General features: G+C 42.7%; 1 protein-coding gene across 1 annotated transcript in view; it reads right to left on the bottom strand.

Annotated features, from left to right (window-relative positions):
• Positions 1-17,463, bottom strand: part of LOC126329072 (uncharacterized) — a 535,869-nt gene that overhangs the window by 234,196 nt on the left and 284,210 nt on the right. The gene's annotated exons all lie outside the window — the stretch shown is intronic.

Below are 17,463 nucleotides of genomic sequence, written 5' to 3' on the forward strand. Positions count from 1 at the left end.
GAGTGACGCGTTATTTATTTTTTGTTATTTTATGTACAGGAGGAGTGCAGAGACAAGCAGACTTCGATGTGGCACCGTGTAGAAAGAGAGCAGGGAGCAGGGCAGGAAGATGAGCATACCATTAAAAGGCTGACGCATAAGGCATTTTGGTGAACGAAAGTAAGGGATGGAAGGGAGAGAAAATAGACCATAAAAACAAATAAGCCGTATAAGATGCGGTGAGCAACACTAAGGAAAAAAAGTTTGACTTCTTCCCGTGACAAAAAGAAAATCCGTGTTTGAACCCCGCATCCATGAGCGAAACTTCACTGATGTTATTTCATTACCCATTGAATTTTCATTGATTAAATCCACTTCGACACATTCATTTCATTTCAATGAATCTAATTCAAAACACGTAAAATAGCTTTGTTTTATTTTCCCTCCGAATTCAAACGTACACAATTATTGTTTTCTGCTTCAGTTCCGAGTTATATCTCACTTGTCAGTGAAGAACCCACTTCCCTTAGACTTGGGTAAATTCGGAAAGCAGTGTCCTGACAACAGGTAAGCTATAATATGTCGTTGCTATTTCATTACATTCAGTTTATTTCTGTTGATAATCACGAATGAAACAAATTTTTCGTTATACGTGTTCAAAGGCTCTAGAATCGCCACCTCACAGCATGTCTGACTACCGAAATTCCCACGCTCTGCATAATATGCTTGGTGGCAGAGGCATTTCTTATATCTCCACATACTGCAAAACTCACAAAAAATGTAAAGAAAGGAATCAATAATTCTGATAGCTTAGGATGTGCAGAACTAATTTCTTTTCGTAAGTACTTAACAGATTTTAAACTTCTACCCCTTCGGTATCCGTGTAGGAAGTCTTTGTTATGTAAGTATCAGTTTTAATCAAGAAACTAATTTATTCAACCTGTAGATTCTTCGGTTACAAAAATCATGCCGGTTCGAGGTTTGTATCACTGTTCGTAGCAATGAAGCAGAACTTTGTTTTGCTTGTAACTTCTCTTTTTGTGCATGTCTCACGTAAACGACAGCTTATCGACTTTTCTTTTCTTTTTTCTTTTCTTTTCTTTTTTTGCTGTTTTCAGTAATAAATTATACGTTCCACGAAAAGGATGTCAGCTATAGAAGTGAGTTATTTAATTTCCCACCGCCACAAACATTTCCGGGAATAGGTAGGTTTTGGTGCTGTCTTTTTTTCCCTGGGAATACATTAGTGAGATTTGGATGGAGAATGAGCGAACAGCGACGCATTGATGCCCGACTCATCACAGAGCTTTTCTTAAAACGCCGATATTCGCAGCAACGGCGTTGTATGTGAACAGCTGGCGTCCTTCTCAAAGCAGCTCCTGCGTGATACACATTACGGAAACAGCTCTCGACCATGACTGCCTTTTCTTCAGCCGTCGATAAATAAAAGGAGCGGAAACTTAGAAAATGAATGAAAGTTCTTTTGTTACTCTTTGGTGCAGTTGGGCGCAGTTGCCATCAGAAAATAACTGTTGTTCACCACAGTCACTTTTATGCGACCTCCCTATCAGTTTATCAAAACAAGGATTTTTCGCTGTGCAAGAGTAGGTCAACTCCTGGTCTCTTGCACTTGCTTCTTGTGCTCTTTGATAATGTAAATCCCTTTTCCTTTTACCGGACAGAAGCTATGAACTCTTCGTTGTGGGTACGACCTTATTTCTCCAGCATAACAGAATAGGAAGAAGTCCAAAAAAATGTCAAAAAGTCCGAAAAAATGTCATGATCTCCCCTCCCCTCATCACCTTTCCCATTCTACAGGCTCAGAAGATTCCTTAAACCATGTGGTCGTCGTTAGTTTGAAGAAAGAGTCGGCATGTAGTACTAACACAATGTGACAGTATGCATCGTATGATACCTAACAGTTTCACCTCAAAAATCATTAGGCAGATTACAGATATCAGTAACCTGTAGACGCTTGTAAAATAATGACCACCATGTTTCGGTAACCTTATTGGCCACCGAGAAAAAGCATCAGTTTCGCTTTTTCAGTGGAACTATGGTGTTCATAACAGTCCAATATTTCCGTTCTCGACTAGGTGAATTTCGAGACGGCAAAGTAGTACGTCTTCCAACCTATACTCCCGATAAAAGGAAGTTAGTATACCGTTTTAGAGGTTTCCAATGCACTCAAGATTTATTGTTGCAGCAGTGCATATTGAGAACATGAAATGATTACGTTTATAGATCAGTAGCACCAGCGGTTCTGAGGTACCTAGTATCGACCAATATTGAGGCACCCATATGAGTACGTGATGTAGCCTCCACGGACGGCAGTGCAGCGCTGACTCTGATATCCAGTCGATGGTACAGATGGCGAATACTGTTCTGGGATACGTTATGCGACGCCTGCTCGAGCTGTTCACATCTATGACAGTTGCACGAGTCATTTCTCATCCCACCATATCCCACACGTGCTCGATTGGAGACAAGTCCAGAGATCGTGCTGGGCAGGGAAGCAGCTGCACATCTGTTAGAGCTCGTTGACTTTCATGGGCGGTGTGTGGGCGATCATTATCCTGTTGAAACAACACATCCCCTTCCTGTTACAAGAACGGCAAAAGAACGGGTCTAACAATATTCTGCTCATACCGAGCGTAAGTTAACGTCCTTTCCAGAAACACCAAAGGTGAACGAGAGTTGTAGCTTTCTCACTACAGAGCGTAAGGCCAGGACGAGTGCACTCTACGGGACAGCGCTCAGCAGGTCTACGGGGTAGGCGCAAATGACCATCACTTACGTGAAGGCAGAATCTGCTCTCACCAGACTCGGTCAGCCAGCTGTACGAAGCACGAGTTAGTCTCCATGGCCTGGCTTCCTGGCTGCTTCACACGTCTGCACCATACTGACACTTCTGGCTGTGAATATATCCTATTAAGTGGTAGACACAGATAGCGCTATGGTAGCTAAGCCACTACGCTATTTATTGGCGTAAGACGTTGAAACCATTACGAGCATATACTATCTCCTAGGTGGCACATGTCGTCATCAGATTCAAAATTGACGTCGTGTTTCCAGAGATACTAATGTTTTTTTATGGAGTGAAAATGGATTTACTATTAGCAGTCTCCGCTGTTGTTTAACAAGATTTCAACGTCACACCGCCGGTAATTGTATGCTACTCCCAACAGAAATGTACGTCACTAGAAGCAGCTTGATGAAATATGTTTGGCCTGTTAGATGACATACATGTAGAGCAGTCGAACCATTATCTACGAAGTTGTAAAATATTCCAGAATCGTGGAAAGGAAAACGATTCGTATGTGCTCCACAAACATTTATTGTTTCTTCCTTTCTCCTGTTTAGGGGCCTGAAAATTACCTACGGGGTTTCTGGGAACAGTTATAGTGCTGTGGAATCTACAAGACTGACTTCTCACTTGATTGTGAATTTCCTATACTTCTGGTGTAGTCTAACGGCAGCTGTAGCGTAATTCAACATATTGTTTATCGTACTGACATAGGCTGAACCCGTACGGGTTCTGGAAGCAGTGAGTTTCTAGTGGTGCAGTCGTCTGAGTAGGCATTATCGCTCGCACTCAGTGCCTGCCGTACGGATGTGCGCTCTATGGTGCTCCGACGGATGAGTTCAAGTCGTACAGAAACTACCTGGTGGGTCAACACTGTGCGCTGGACTGAGACTCGGGCCAGGGGCGTTTCTGCGGCAGTGAGCCCACCACCTGAGTAACGCGGGAACGTCTGTAGGTGGTTGTCCAGCGAAGACTGCAGGGGAGCCTTTGGAGAGTTTAACAGTAGACTCTACGTACCTACAATTGGTACCCTGAACTAGGTGGTTTTTCGACTAGTCAGTTGGATAACGAGTGCCACGTTAAAGGAAAGGATTCTGTTTCAATTTCCAATGTTGCTGATAGTTTTTCTAAACGAGAAAATTTATTTACAGCCAATGTTGCACTGTCGACTAAATGATTCGTGCTTGACACTGTGTTTATTGTTCGAAGAGATTTCGGGATTGCAGCAGGCCGTCGCATATTTTACTCCACGATATTTCAAATGGACACCTGCCAGTCATCTTCAAGTGAGCCATCGAAGACTGACAAAGACTTTCTCCACTCCATCTTATAGACCGTGCTTATAGTATTGCCACGCATTCGTCAGAGTCACGTGACAGAAGGACCACACCACCCTGTGGCAGCGCCTTCGCTGGTGGAACTGCAAGGATCAGCTGTCTTCGGGGTTGCCTCTCGCCTCAGTCATCGGAATATTCTGATCTTTTCGTCGGGAACAAATCTCGGAGATGACGGAATTCCATGCATTATCAAATTATCCGCGAAGACTATTTCAATGAATTCTTTTATAATGGAGTCCCAAAAAATGATGCTGTGGTCAAAATTAATGCTTTCTCACAATCCACTAGGGACATTGCGGGCTCGCTCTGCTCTTTATCCACTTCCCGGTTCTTAGTTTTAGCTGACTGTACGTTACATGGCTGCACCTAGATTTACCAAAAATATCTTTTTTTTTTAAATTTCCTCTCCCCCAAAATTTTGTTTTTCATTTAGACATCTAACAGCAAAACATATGACATCGAAAACCAAATTCATCCGTATATGATGAAGTGGTATTCAAAGGATGCATTTCTATATCAGTGTATGCACATCCACATATGATCTGTGTCAGCTCCAGCACCTACTGTCATGTTGGGTTGTTTAATAAGTTTTTTCATATATATATATATATATATATATATATATATATATATATATATATATATATATATATCATCTCTCGCTTGTGAAGCCCACCTCTTTATACCCAGAATATATGTCAGTGCGGTACTGATATGTCCACATCAATTTGTGATTTATGCAATACACAAACAATGGGAAAGAAAACGATCAGTTTAGTTTTAGAATGGAGATATTATGAGAATAAAAATATTTGATATGTATACAGATTTTCAATATTAGTGTTCTTTAATTTTAAACTATTTCACCACTGCCACTGAGATTATAGGTTTTGAAGAAACTTGCCAGCGTAAAGACACAGCTACAGAATCGAAAAATATTTGCGCGGTGAAACATGGCGGAAGTTTATTACTTAACAGTGAGAGTATTCTGTTCCTTGTTCACTAATCAGTGCATTAACTCGCTCACCTACCACTGTTTGCTTAACATACTCGAGCATACTGATAATTGTTACCATTGACTACATGACGTAGACTTCGAGGTCTATTTGCCATCATCATTGTTAACTATGTCATCATTTCTTGAATCTAAGAAAATAGGAAATTTTTCTTTCCTTTTCTTCTGAATTTGTAATGATTCGCAGTATCCTACCTATTGCCTGCAGCCAGTTTGTTTACAGAATGTTGCGCCAGAACAGGGAACCCCAAAATGACCCAAAACGAGCACGCAAAGTCTATGTGTACAGCATTTATGTGCCTCCTGCAGGGGATCTCAGATCGTGTGAAACAGACATTTATTACTAACCTTAGATACCAATAACGAGTACAAGAACTGAGAAGCGAGTGTAAGAGAGTAATATTTTAATAGATTTAAGCAGGGACTGTTTTAATTAAATATTTCTTATTATTCGATATTTCCTAAAAAAAAATCTTATATAGCCCGCCATGCGGTTCTGGCGCTGCAGTCCGGAACCGCGGGACTGCTACGGTCGCAGGTTCGAATCCTGCTTAGGGCATGGGTGTGTGTGATGTCCTTAGGTTAGTTAGGTTTAAGTAGTTCTAAGTCTAGGGGACTTATGACCTACGATGTTGAGTCCCATAGTGCTCAGAGCCAAACATCTTATATACACCAATGTCCATGAAAAGTGAAACATGTCAAATGAACATTTGTGTTTGCAAATCAACAAAACACTCAAGAAAATATCGCGCAGAGCTTACTCCTTCTTCGATGTACAAATTGAACAGTGTCGGTGGGAAAGACCGCATCCTTGCCTTACGATATTTTTATCGGAAACACTTCTCTCTTGTTTTTCCACGTTTATTGGTCTATATTGTTTATTGTACATAATGTATATTACCTGTTTTTCTCTACAGCTTAGCACTACTTTTTTGAAAATTTCAAATATAATGCACCATTTTACGTTGTCGAGTGACTCTTCAAGATCAGCAAACACAATGAAAGTGTCTTGGGTCTCCGTAACACTTGTGTCTGTTATCAATTGCAACGTCAGAATTGCCTCTCTGGGCCCTTTGTCTGATCTAAAGCGAAACTGATCGTTATCTAACAGACCCTTAATTTTCTTTTCCATTCTTCTGTATATTATTCGAGTTAGCGAGTTACACGTATGAGCTGGAAAGCTGATTGCGCGATACCTCTCATATTTATTTGAATTTCATATCTTCGGCAGCGTGTAGATTTTCTCCGGTAGTTCTTTATCGTCTTTCAATGATCAATTATGTACGACAAGAACAGCCCTGTACCCGAAGCCGGAGGTCATTTCACACCGCATTATGAGATTCTCTATGTTTTATTTAGCTTTGCTTCTATGACGCACTTTTCCTGATATGTAGGTTGAACTACATCTTTTGAAGGCACGTCGCATTAATGAATCAATATTTTTTATACACTACACACAATAGTGAACCGAACGTTCACGGAAAATTCATTATTGCGAACACAAAAATTATAGGTTTCTACTCAGTTCTTTTCGCCTTATGCCTTTAAATTTCAGATACAATACTTCTGTTATGAAATGTAAACAATAGAAAACTTATATATCTCAAGCACTGTCTCTAACTAGTACACATGTTTCACCTTGCTTCTTCGATTTTTTAATGCTTCTCAGGCGCCGACGACGACAGACAACGATTCCTTTAGCGCTCACTCTCCTTGTAACATCCGAGCACTCTACTCCCTGAGTGCTGAGTGCGGCAGCTGATGGCCTAAGCCCGAGCAGCTGATAGTGGCTCTGCACGTGTCAGGGGGGGAACAGGCGGAGATGGAGAGAGACAACTAGTATCGCGCAACTCGGCGTTTTCCGTTCGTGGTGAGTAACCTTCCTCATTTAAATTATTCCAACAACACTGAGGATGCTCTAGTCACTCAATGGCTGTTAATGTTCGTTTACAAAACTAGGACATAAAATCTATATGCACACGGCACGAATCGTTCTAGAATTACATTCTGGAAACAGTCCCCTCGGTTATCGCTAAGACATTTAACTGCAACTAGCTGAGTATCCGGCTCGTTGCTCGGGTATGTATTCAATTAGTCCATCTCCTCCTTCCCCCTTGTCTGTCTATCACCACTTTCCCCCACCCCTCTCTCTGTTCACCTGCTCCACCGCCTCCGCGCTTTGTCCACCTCCTCATACCATTCTCTCTGTCCACATGCTCCTTCCCCTCTGTCCATCTCCTCATCCTTTTTCCAATTCCATCTACTCCTCTCCCTCTCTTTGCCCATCTCCTGCTCTCCCCTTCTTTCTGCACATTATCACTCCTACCCAACTACGAGTCTAGTGGTTCTTACTGCAAAGTATTTTTTTTTCCATTCGATTAAAACAACAGTCCGACCGCAATAACATCTGTTTATTATTACCGGTTTTGGCTTATGTTAAAGCCATCACCAGATTTTTAGGTCCCCATGGCAAATACGTATAATATTCAAGTTTCGCTATTATCGCAAATTGTAGACGAGCAGCGTCGTCCCAGAATCACGTGACTGGCCCTGTTTGATGTTGAGAACATGTGCGGTAGACTATGCTCACTCCGTACATATACGTACTCCATAGCGTGGACGCGACCACAGGACCAAGGGCGACGGTTCCCTCCTCTAGCGTACGTTACGATCACCATCACAGAGGTGAGACCTCGTTTCGCATTTGCGTGAAGCTTAAAATTCTGCCAAATCGGCGCCCGGGCCTCTCACGACGAGGAGAACAACCTACTCCTTGAGCCGATGAAATCGACTCGGGTAGAAATCGATACACACATACCAAAATCCAACATCAAAAATCGAATTTCTCCACAAGTTAACACGAAGGACGTTGGCACACGGGCACTGTATATAATGCTATGTGGTATATTGCTCATTTATGGAGCGGCAGCTCCTTGGTTCTTCACGTGTCACCACGATCGTACACATTTTTTGCCAGATCGTAACTAATATTTATCCCGGATTTGGTTGAAATCGTTTCAAGAGCTTAGGATGAGCTTCTTTCCAGTGATTTTTCCCGACCTGCAATTTCATTTTCACGCTGCTCAATGTCTATGACGTCATATCCCCTGCACTATGTTTTCTTACAATGATATGTTTTTGTAGGTACTTTCATCGACATATTTGGATACTGTGTGCGAAATGTGTTGCGGATGGAGTTAATAGCAAGGACGTAATAAATTGATGGTGCGGCAGTTTTTCACACACATCAGTGATTATGACTTCATATCTCCCTGAACTATGTGACGTACAATGATATAATTTTGCTGGTGCTATCAATGGTGTACGTGAATACTGTGTGCAAAATGTGTCGTGAGTACAGTACGTAGCAGAGAAGTAATAAATTAAAACGTCATGCTTCATGTGATAGTTTTACCGTAGGCGATAAACTTTTTTTTTCCTTTCATCTTTTTGTGGGGATTGTCAGTGAGAACAAGTTTCGTAAAGGTTTGAAATTATGTGAAAAGTTTGTTGTGAGTCACTAAGTGCTCATACTATCAAATACAGAACGAATGAAGTGCGGATATTGCCAAGTCATAGGCTATTCTGCTTTTCCTCCCCCATACCACCCTTTTGATAGATAGGTGGTTGTTACCTCCACAATGATTTGCAGACCGTAAGTGGTACGTGTACCAACTTTTGCTGAAATTGGCACCGTGGTTTAGGAGATATAGAACATACATACATACATAAATACTTACATAATACATAATACATACATACATTCTTTATAATATATCCTGATACCGGTTCTTTCGGGAGTGCCATTCCAGCGAGCTGTGCATGAGAAGTCCTGTAAAGTCTGGAAGGTGAGGAAGAAGTACTTGTGGAAATAAAACTGTGGCGTTGGATCGTGAGATGTACCTGGATTGCTCAGCTAGTTGCCCGCGAAAGGCATAGGTCCCGGGTTCCCTTCCAGCACACGTTTTTAATCTTCCAGAAAGTTTCCGTTGTAGACTGGTCTGCATACCTCCATGCTGGGAGACAGCTGTTTATTCGTCTCTCATACATATGCATGCATTCGTTCGCTTTTGCTTCATGCGTGTTGTTTCTTTCAGATCTCTCATTCTTGTTCGAACAAGCTCTACAGCAATTCATTTCCAGGTAACTGATTTCCGTTATTAATAGAGAAGACACTACTAGGAACCACAATGAAGCAAAGCTACAGTTTTGCATTGCAACCATCAGGCTGCCTGGTATGTTTGTCTTCAAGGAATAGCTTATCACTTGCAACAATGTAGCACCTTGTAATTCGGGAGGAACGGGCTTGAAATACCAGCCTGCGTCCTTTTATTTACGTCTTCCTTAGATGTAAATCACCTCACGTGAATGTACGAATGACTACTTCCAATATACTTTAGCAACTCGCCTAGATTTTCCGTTCCTAATAACAAATTTCGCCAGGACGCTAAACAGCAACCTTTCTCATCCTGATTCTATTTGTGCGGTATAACAAGAACGTGTTTAGCAAGTGGAAAGATTCTCCACAAAGGAGCAATAAACCACATAGCATTATATACAGTGCTCGTGTGCCAACGTCCTTTGTATTAATTTGTGGAGAAATGTGTTTTTTGTTATTGGCTTTTGATATGTGCGTATCGATTTTTACCCGGGTCGATTTCACCGGCGCAAGGAGTAGGTTGTTCTCCTCGCGATGAGCGGCCCGCGCGCCGGTTTGGTAGAATTTTAAGCTGCACTCAAGTGCGAAACGAGGTCTCGCCTATGTAGTAGTGAGCGTAATGTACGCTGGAGCAGGAAACCGGCGCTCATGGTCTTGTGGTCGCGTCCACGCCATAGAGTACGTATATGTATGGAGTCAGCATAGTCTACTGCACATGTTCTCAACATCAAACCGGCCAGTCACGTGATTTTGGGACTATGCTGCTTGTCTACAATATGCTATAATAGCGAAACTTGAATATTACACGTATTTTCCTTGTTTTATATGCGTTTCTGCACGTTTTAATGTAAGTAACAGCTGTGGTGCAGTATTGTCGTTGTTACGGATGAAAAGGGAGTTGCTTTTCATAGGTACGTACAACAGATGTATAATTGTAAATGTCATATTGAAATGAGGCACTTTATATGTTGAAAAATATTGAGACACAGTATAATAAAGTCTTCTATTTTAGAGATAACTTCCGCGATTTTGTGTCCATGTGTTTACGAGACAATTGCTAGATAAATTCGCAAGTATGTTTGAACAAGCTACCAGTCAGTGTATACAGAATGGTGCTACATTAATATGCAGATAAAATTTATATATGACAGTCTGATTAATTTCTTCCAAGGTACGCAGGTTCTCAAATTCTTGTACCTCAGAATTTCTGCATGGGACAGTTTCCTAGGCAGTGTCAGTGTAACGCAATTAATTAGAACAGTTTCGGCAATATGAATTACTGCCAATAGAAAATGACTGAAAAATCTTGTTGGCTTTCACTTCTTTTATTACTCCAAGTTGATCTTGCATTTTTTATTTTTTCATGTATGGTGCATGGTTTTACTTTTCTGAGGAGATGTCGAAACAATGTTATAGATATTTTACTTGTACATTAAAAGTAGAAGGGTAAATAAAGAAAAATTGAAAATGACAATGGACAAGCAGATGGCGCAAATCGTTTACCACATTTTCTGTAACAACTTCATAGTTCCAAATACGTTATTTCTCGTGACACTTCGGTGCCGTCTGCAATCTCATTGTACCGTAATCAATTGGAACAGAAATTCGACAGTATGATTACCCGTTACCGAAAACTAGTAAATAAAGTGGAATCTGAGCTACGATAATGTGTCAAAAAATCACAGTACCACTGCTCTTCACATCTTTAAGCCAACTTTAGTTCCTGGAACCAAATTATCAAAATTTCTGTGAAACCCGTACACAGAGTTTCGTGGTACTTCTGAAGATGTTCTGCCAAAAAGCACTAAGCTCTACATGGGCTAAAATGCGCCGTCCGAAAATCGCGTGTCTTGAGCTGCAGACACTTTGGCGCCGTCTGCAATGTCATTGTACCGTAATAAATTGGAACAGAAATTCGACAGTATGAGTGTAATAGAAAAGGTAAAAAAGGAACATTGTTGGCTGTCACATCTTACCCGTTACCGAATTCTCGTCCTGCGCATCCGAATGGTCACTCGGTAGACACACATACTCTACAGTCCACGTTCGAGGCCGATAGTTAGTGTGTCATGCGGTCTTAGAATGGCCTCTGTGCGGAGGATACACGACAGAGAGAGAGAGAGAGAGAGAGAGAGAGGGAGAGAGAAGAGCGCAGCGGGTTGTCCTTTGTCTCTGGTCCAATGGGCCCTGGCGCAAGGAGTGTAAGACGCATTGGAGTGAAAGCCGAATTTTCGCTCTGGTGCCCTACCTCTGCTCAACGAAAGGAATGCGCTGTATATAGCAGTCAAGTTAAGGTTTCAAAATTTTCTTGACACTTAAACTCACTTGGCTGTTAGAGCGTCGCATATTAGTGACTAGACAGGCAATTATTCTGAGCCTTTGATTAAAGCACGGTCTTACAGATTGCGTCCAGCGAATATTTAGGTATCAGTGCGCGCTCTGTGAGCATTGAGCTATAAATACTCATTCCATTTCTATTGACGAGCTGTTGACCAATGCGATCGTGATTTGTTTCATTGTCAATCGTTCTCGCAGCCTGCTGCACCCATTTGCTCGCTTGGGCGAGCCGATAGTGTTAACCCTCGCGTAATTAACTTGTTTTATTATGTGTAATTTAACTGTGCTTCTCTTTCAGTTTCACAAACCTTCTAGTATTTGTGAACATTAAATTAATTTGGGACGGCGCATGACACACTGGTGGACGACGCAAGTGGTTGTCGGAAAATGTTACTTTGGCTAGGCTTGACAGTGCAGGCGCCATTTTCCTGAACGTGTGCCCCTGAATGATTATTTGTGCAGCCGTGTAAAACGCAGTGTCGGATGTCAATTCAGCAACATATTGTATTTATGAATGTTGTTGTTTATTAATGTTGTTATTTGCCAGAGCTTTAGGTTAATATCTAATCTGTAAACTGGCAAAGTTTGGTTAAATAATGGGAAGTAAAGCGTGGCCGCGGACCACGGACCATTGCTCTAAGTTCTCTAGTGAGCAGGGATGGCGGTTATCAGTGAAATCACAGGTTTTCTGTTATATAATTTTTTCCACTTCAGTTAACCTGACTGTTAAAACCGATCAAAATAACAGGTCTCTGAAATAATCAATGTTCGATTTTTTATTCCTGCTATTTCCTGTAACAAAAGTAGAAACCGACCACAGACTGAAAAATTTTGACTCTGTCAGTGTCAAACTACACAGAATCAAAACATTAAAAGGCAGATAACAGAGAACTTAATCCGTCCGCCGTCCGCTACTTTTCTGGAAAACTTAAGTGGCTGAATACCACAAAAAATCACCAGCGTTCTCCTACTGACTAACTTTTTGAAACTCTACTCAAAAATCGTGTTGTAATAGGGCATCATGCAACTATTTGGGTATTACGAATAGTCAGTGCTAAATGGTGAAAACTCAGGTTGAAGAATGAGTGGTGTTTCATTAGAGGTTAGTTTTGTCGGCTAAAAATTACGACAAACAGTATTTTCCACTCGGTGACACATAAAAGGGTGCAAAGGAGTACCAAAGGAATCAATCCTATGGCGGTGGACATAAAACTTTTCTCCAGTCAGTATCTTCAGTTTTCTGAAAAAAGGAAAACTCCTCCCGAACTGGCCATGAAGGCCCAACGCTACCGGCCGGCCACCGTGTCATCCTCAGCCTACAGGCGCCACTCGATGCTAATACAGAGGCGCCTGTGATCAGCACACCGCTCTCTCGGCCCTATGTCAGTTTAAGAGACCGACTTTTCTGGAAATCCTCATAGCTGAAGGGCAGTGAACTTAGGTATTGCTTTATAGGGGGAAAAACTAAGAATAGCTGTACAAGACAATCTACTACTGTTTCTGTTTTTCCTCTTTTTCTTCTTCAATATTCGAATCTAACTGTGAAACCCAGCGCTGCGATATTATTTACGGTCATGTTCAGAAAATACAGAACACTTTGAACGTCTAGAGATAGCGCGTTCGTATTCACAGCACCTGTACATTAGTATGTTCTGCAGAAGTGATTAGCATGTCAGTCACCTCGGTTCAGCATGTTCCTGTTGCCTAGTAGGCCTGACACCTTGTTGCATGCATGACAGCATCAACGCGTATATGGCGCGAATGGCGTCCTGTCGTATGGCCATCCATACTCCATTCACATAGTTCCAAAGTTTATCTGTGGTGGTTAGTTGGCATTAGTTGCACCCGTCGTTCCTCACATCCCACACATTTTTTATTGGCGACGAGTCTAGTCATCTGGCAGGCCAGGGAAAAAGCTGACATCCTGTGACACCAAGAAGGCACGTGAACATGCAGCAACATTTGGTATTGCATTGTCGTGCTGAAAAATGGTGTCTGGACAGCTGTGCAGAAAGGGTATGGTTATGAGTCGCAGGACGTTATTCACTTAGGTCACACTGGTCGCACTGCCATGAACACAAACCAACTGCGATTTGTGGTTGTAGCCAGTGGCACTTTACATCATAAGGCCTTGAGTTGGCGCTGAATGGCTAGTGCGAATGCAGTCGCTGTGAGCCTGAGGCCCCTGTCCAAAATGCGGCCCTTATTTTCAAACAAACAGAACCTGGATTCGTCCGGAAACACTATCTGATGCCATTCCTGTCCCCAGCGATGTCGTTCCATACATCATTGCCGCCTAGTATGTTTCTGCACATTTATCGAAAGTAGGCAGAGAAGTGAACGACGCGCACACAACCCACCCCTTAGTTAACGGCGACAGACTGACACCCCTGACAATGTACCACGTGTTCCACTGTTGCGCAAGAGCCAAGGAGGATGCAGATCTGCCATGCATTGCCATTCGGATGAGATGTCGATCTTCTCAGGTAGTGGTCTGGGTGGTGCGACCTGACCCTATCGTCGTGTTCTGTGCCATTCTGTGAACCATTCTGCACAATGGAGGTGCACTGCCGAAACACTTCGTCCCACATGTGCAGTAATTTCCCGGATGGATGCATTACATTCTCTCATGCCAATAACTGCCGTCTTTCAAAGTCACTGATTTGACGGTACGGTTCGCGCATACGTCTGCAAGGCGTCCTGCATCTCTGCTCAAGTCACGCTGATCTATCATCTTCGATTTACAGCTACATCGAGAGCCGCAGGCACATTTTACCAGTACGTGGTACTGCGCCGCGATATCGGTGTTGACTTTGAACCTGACCGCCGACATGGTTCAAATGTTAATCATTTCCGCACAACATGCTAATGTACATGTCTTGTGACTATGAACAGCCTATCTCTAGTCTCTCAAGGTGTTCTGTTTAGCCTGAACATGAGTCTAGTTACCTCTACTAAACAAATTAGTATCTGCGCTCTTTCAAACCTCATGTTTTAAATGGGTCAGATTACGTTAAATGCTCACACTTTTTCATTCTCATCGCTCACTGCCTACCGTTATTTGGCCATATCTCCATATACATGCCGATCTGCCCTACGGTTATCTGGTCAGTTTTGTTCGATTCGACACTCCCCTACCCTGATCTAATCTTATAATCAGAATATGAATGTTCTGTCTCTAGTAAATCACAGTGTTCTATTTTTTCTGAACATGGGTGTATTTATAGCAATATTATCAGTTCATCTGCTCCTCCCTGTTTGAGTTGTGCACGGTTCGCATTTATCCCATTTATTGTGTCATCTTTTATTGCGGTACTGCTGCCTCGTTTTTTTATTCCATTTACTGGCGTCACTAACTTCCTGACTTACTTTCCCGTGAGTGGCAGCAGCAGTGCGTATCGATAAGTGCACTGTCGTACCATCTCTGGAGCGACTGATAGTATTTCTGGGTCGTCGTGTGTGTAGCAGTCAGTTGGAGACGGACCAGCAGTGCAGTCCGGACGCGGCAGCAGTGAAGTCAGGGTGAAGGCACCGGCGAGGCGCCGACAGCCAGTGCTCACCGACCGCTGGCGACACACATCAACTGTGCGACAGAGGGAGAGTGGAAGGGCACGACCGCTGGTTGGTCGTTCGGTCGGTCGTCTCATCGGGTCACGTATACTTGGTCCTTTCACCGTTTCTGGGCCTGGGCAGTTGGTCGGTTGGTGTGGAGCAGCGAGGAAATCTCCACGGCGTTTAGATTGGCCGGGCCCGCTGACGGCCTCTATGTGGTGTCGTTGTGTGGGGTGCTGTTCCCATTACTACGAGGTTCGTGGCTCACCGATCCTGGACATGAAAGTTGAGTTTTGACTTAATCTACCAGTAAGTCACGACTGTCCACATTGCGTCGTTTGGAGTTCGTTGTCCGCTGTTGGGGTATTCCCGTGAACAACAATGTGTGTTTTCAAGTTGGAAAATTTTAGCCACCCTCCGGTGGAGTTTCACTGTATTTGGTTATTTGAATTGAAGTGCACCAGCGGATTCTTCTGCCTTGTGGCCGTTATCGTTCCGATTACATGCCCTGGCCGTTGACGTAAATTCAGGCAGTGTATTTTCCTCACCGTGTTGTCGCTGTCCAGCACGCTGTGTAGTTTGACAGCTCACTGTATAATTGGTTGTAGGCGCCAGTACCTTCTACGTTGTTCCATAGAACTCCCTGTTGTGTGTTGGTCGGGTGAAGCGGAGGTTAGCTTGCCGGTGGGTCCGTTGACTGACTGTCTGTTGGGTTGACGTCGGATCGACAATGGTTGGGCCGACTGCCTGTCTCGCCTAAGCGAGCGTTAGTGTTTGAATACCAGGCCGACCCTCGGAACTTCTGAGCGACCTTGGTAGTACTGCATTTTCTTATTTTTTCTTGTTGTTTGTACTCGATGGCTTCTAGCCGATTTTTAGATTAAGGTTGTTTTGCCCTTAAGGCGTCAGATGGTTTGGGCCTTCGGCCTAATTTAAGAACCGTTTTACATAAAGCCTTTGGCATTTTTAAATTTAATATTATTGAGTCTAAAGTGCTGAGCAATCACCGATTTTGAATTTAAGTCGTTTGCTCTTAAAGTGTCAGATTCTTTAGGCCTTCAGCCTAATTAAGGAAGTGTTTTAAGATAAGCTTTGCCTTTTAAATTTCTGATTTTTGGTTCAGCTTTAAGTTAGGCTTTCAGCCGTTTTAAAATTAAAGTGGTCTTGTCCTTCAGGCATGATATTGTACGGCGCATTCAGCCGATAATTAAGTTCCAAAACTAAAGCTGTGTGTTTTTCTTTAAATTTTTCCTGGCTCTTGTTTGATCAAATAAAAGGTTGTATGTTTGAGTGTGATTGAGAGCCGCTTATTTTGGCCCATTTCCACAGCTTAAACTACCTGTCCTGTCCTGTGGGTTTAACAGGGCGTCTCACTATTCTCTATGTTCATTTTCTCCTCCCCCCTTTCTCTGTCAATCTTCTGCTCCCCCTCTATTTAGCCCTCCTCCTCCCTTCTCTCTATCCATTCCCCCTGTCTTTGGCCATCTTCTCCTTCCCCTGTGTGCATCTCCTCCCACCTCACTCATCAATCTTCTCCTCCCCCTCTTTCTGTCCATCTCCTTCTTTCTTCTTTATCTGTCGATCTCCTTTTCCCTCTTCTATGTACCTGCCCATCCTCCCTTCTCTAACTACAAATTAAAACTTCATGCCTCATGTGACCACCAAAACTATCATTTTCGACGGTGTTCCAGGATGCGTTACGTGTTCCCAGATCTCGCCATTGAAGGGTGCGTAATGCGACCAGGAAAATTGTCGAACATGATAGTTTTGGTGACCGAGGTGCTATGGCGTGAGCAGACGTAATGTTGCAAGGCGCACTGACCTCCAAATCTTTGAATACGGTACACTCACCGCTCAGTGTTATTGTGGCACTGTACTCTTCCCCCATGTACGTCTTTTCGAGTGTGTCCAGGGGACCATTATAAACACCGATGACTTAAGTGTAACTGATGTCTTTCTGTTCCTCTCATTGCGTAGTTCTCTTACTATACTGTAGGAGTTCTCTCTATGTATGGTCCAACTTTAATTGAGCTATGTTTCTTAGCAGTGACACATCATGCGAAAGTTACTTTCGTCCTTTAGTTACGCACACCAGTGTATACAGATATGTTGGTGGTGCCACGTTTATTGACACGTAGGGCAGCTACTTCTAGATACAGATTTTAACTACTTACAATATTTTTTTATAGACGAAATTAATCTTATAAATGCTAAGAAATTAATCGGAGAAAGCTGTTAGATTATTTCGAAAAGAAATCAACACCAGTAAAAAGTATTT

The sequence above is a fragment of the Schistocerca gregaria genome, chromosome 2 (genome assembly GCF_023897955.1).
Source record: "Schistocerca gregaria isolate iqSchGreg1 chromosome 2, iqSchGreg1.2, whole genome shotgun sequence".
Lineage (NCBI taxonomy): Eukaryota > Metazoa > Arthropoda > Insecta > Orthoptera > Acrididae > Schistocerca > Schistocerca gregaria.